Source organism: Oratosquilla oratoria, chromosome 10, assembly GCF_046742065.1.
Source record: "Oratosquilla oratoria isolate Oo_2021 chromosome 10, ASM4674206v1, whole genome shotgun sequence".
NCBI classification, from domain to species: domain Eukaryota; kingdom Metazoa; phylum Arthropoda; class Malacostraca; order Stomatopoda; family Squillidae; genus Oratosquilla; species Oratosquilla oratoria.
The window spans coordinates 62,463,478-62,467,072 of NC_134786.1; positions in this window are offsets into that span (position 1 = coordinate 62,463,478).

A 3,595-nucleotide genomic window follows, 5' to 3' on the forward strand; every position below is an offset into this window, starting at 1 on the left:
CCAGGATGTGAACTACAATCACTATCATGAAGTAACTTCAATATCTCATTTACAAGAGTTTGTGGTATAACCAACTGATTTACTTGACCTCTAGAAATATCTTTCCCATTTACAAATGTTTTCCTATACAAAATTCCATTAATCAAATGAAATTCCTCTATCTTATACCCCTTTGGTAGCTTTGGAGGATCTCCTCTTGGGTTCATCAATTGCTTCATCATCTCTCTGTTCTCTTATTAGCATTTCTTCATCTAAAGTTACTAATTCTTCTATACTACAAACAAAATTAATCAACCCAGTCCCAGTCATTGGTTGACTAATGTTTCTAGAAAGTGGATCTGCTACATTCCTTCTACCCGGAATATATTCAAATTGAACTTCATAGCACTGAAGTATCGTAAACCATCTAGCAAGTCTGCCTCTAAGATTCTTATGCTTAAATAAGTTCTGAATAGCTGTGTGATCAGTCCAAACTCTGATGGGATACCCTAGGATCATATCCCTAAAACTTTCTAAAGAATAAATTACCGCTAAAGTTTCTCTTTCTGTTATAGAGTAGTTTCTCTCCGCACTATTACAAAGTCTTGGTGTGTAAGCTATGGGTTTCAAAATTCCATTTCTCTCTTGCATGAGTATGCCTCCTAATCCTATGTCAGACGCATCAGTACAAAGAATGAATTCTTTTTCATAGTCGGGAAAAATTAAAATAGGTGAACTCGTGAGTTTCTCTTTCAACTTGTCAAAAGCTTGCTGTTGTGCAGGTCCCCATATGAACTTTGAGTCCTTTCTTAACAAAGAACTTAGTGGATTAGCAATGTCAGCATAACTTTGAATGAATTTTCTATAATATCCTGTTAATCCCAAAAAGCTCCTAACCTTGTCTACATTGGTCGGAACTGGAAAATTCTTGACAGCGTCAACCTTTGAATTTACTGTGCTAAGTCCGTGTCTGTCTATCTTATGTCCTAAGTAAATGACACTGTCTTGCAAGAACTTGCATTTTTCAAGTTTTACTTTTAACCCTGCTTCTCCTAGTCTTGAGAATATCAAATCTAATTTCTTAAAGTGCTCCACTGCAGTCTGAGAAAATATTAAAATGTCATCTAGAAATACACTGGCAGTGTTTCCTAACAATCCATCTAGAATAGTATTCATTAGTATCATGTAAGTTAATGGACTATTACATAACCCAAATGGCATTCTCTTGAACTCATAATGTCCTGTCGTAGTAGAAAATGCTGTGAACTCTCTTGAATCTTCATGCAATTCTATTTGCCAAAAAGCTGATTTGATATCTATAGTACTAAAATATCTATTCTCAGTTCCCAAACTTCTCAAAATGTCACCGATAATGGGTAATGGTAACCTATCACGAATGGTGTGCTTATTCAATTCCCTGTAATCAATAACTGGGCGCATAGTCCCATCAGACTTTGGTACTAAGATCAGCGGAAAATTCCACTCACTTTTACTATGTTCAATAATATCCTGTGATAACATTTCAGTGATGAGTTTATCTACTACAGCTAATTTAGAGTGAGGAACTCTGTAGGTTGGTATGTAGATAGGTTGTGTTCCTGGTTTTAACTTAATGCGATGGTTTAAAACAGTTGTGTTGCCTAAGGCGTCCCCCGGCAAAGCAATTGCTTTTTTGTGTTTCACAAGCAAAGCAAATAAACCTTCATCCAACTCAGGGCAATTAGTTGATTGTAATAATTCTTTATATCTATTTCTTAAGTCTATTCCTTCTTGAACTGAACAAATTGAAGTTGGTAATTCTATCTCCTCACTAGTCTCATTTAAAATCTTAATAGGTTTAGTACACACCTGAATACATCCTATTTGTGTATCTTTCTTTAAAACTATCTCTTTATTCATAGTATTAATTACTAATACTTCTACTCTGTTCTTATTTGTCTTATAAATCCCTGAGTCCCACTTCAATCCTTTAATTTTATCTGATTCTAGGCCTGTAAATATTTCAGTGTCTACATTGATTCCTTTCAAACACACTTCAACCTTATTAATTGACATGGGATGTAACAATGTAGACCTTGTTACTCCGCACTCTGCAATTATCAAGGCTTCCGTAGTTGATAATTTAGTAATCTCTGGGATTTCCTGAACTTCTGAGTTGGGTTCACAAATTGTTTTACCTTCTGTAGGGTTGGACCGCTCGGTCACGCTATCTAAGATAGAAATGTTATCTAAGGATTCATTGATTCCTGTTACTGGTCTTAAGTCTGGTTGATTTAAGAATGGGATTAACTGTGACTTCACTAAAATTCCTAAGTCAGCAGGACAAATTACCATGTTTTCTTTTCTCATAGTTGCAAATCCTATCAATAAATCTCCTGGAAAAACAGACTCTTCTACCACTATCACTGGGATGTACAAATGTTCATTTGTATATAAGGCAACTTCTAGTGCCACCTTACCTAATGTTTTTAACTGATTTCCAGTTACACCTTGCAATGAGTAACGGATTGGTTCCAACATTTTCACTCCAGGGTTCAAATGGTGTAAAACTTTACTAGTAATTACATTAACTACAGACCCTGTATCAATAAAAATTTGAATAGGCTTATTGAACACTTTACCCGCAATGAGAGGTCCTACAGAAGTTTTACCAACAGTAATTATCAGTTTGTCAGTTTCTTTCATCTCCCTTGCATTCCCATATTTAACACAATACCGCCTATCGGTATATATTTGGGGAGGTCTGAAATTGTCTATTCTGTGTCTGGGGGTTTTCCTCTTAGCCCTGGGGGTACCCGAAAATTTCGGCACTCATGAGTCCTATGACCTATTCTATTATGATAAATACAGAATGGAGGGTTCCTACATTAATACTCATGGTGTCCTTCGTATTTACAATTTCTGCAAATAATCCCATAAAAACATTCTTGTGCTTTGTATCCCCATGTATTACAATTAAAGCATAGGATTCTGGTATCCCTATCCCTAGATGGACTTCTAGCATGCCGCCTATGTCCTACTTCGGTTTTCTTAAACTCTCTAGAGTTCCTATATTGGCTTTGTGGATTTATAGGCATTACATATGGGTTTATTGTTCTGGTTTCACTGTATCCTTGAAGAAGATAATCTACTTCTCCTAAACTTATATTTGATTTTAGATCCTTGTACAGCCTTTCTGCTGTTAAGTCATCAGAATTCTTTGCCAATAAGCTAAATGTAATCAATTTGATTACCTGTGCAATTTTCATCTTGTCACTAGATCTTTCTATCCAGTCTGAATCTTTCAAGATAGAATTCATGTCTTTTGACCATCTATCTAATCTAGCTAAGTACTCTGTGTCAGTTTCACTTGTCCTAACTTCCTTAATCATTTTTACCAATGACCTAATAGGATCCTGATCACATTTAGACATAAAATGTTTGAGGAAGGTCTTTTTGTAATTCTCATATTGATTTATTTCTTCCATTTGCTGGAAGTTAATGACAAACCTCGCCCTTCCATGCTCTGGATCGATATTTTCCTTGAGAATCTCTATCTTCCTGTTCTCATCATTGATATTTTTACTCACTATAAGAGTGTCTATTAAATTAAGAAATTTATTAACACCATAGGTGT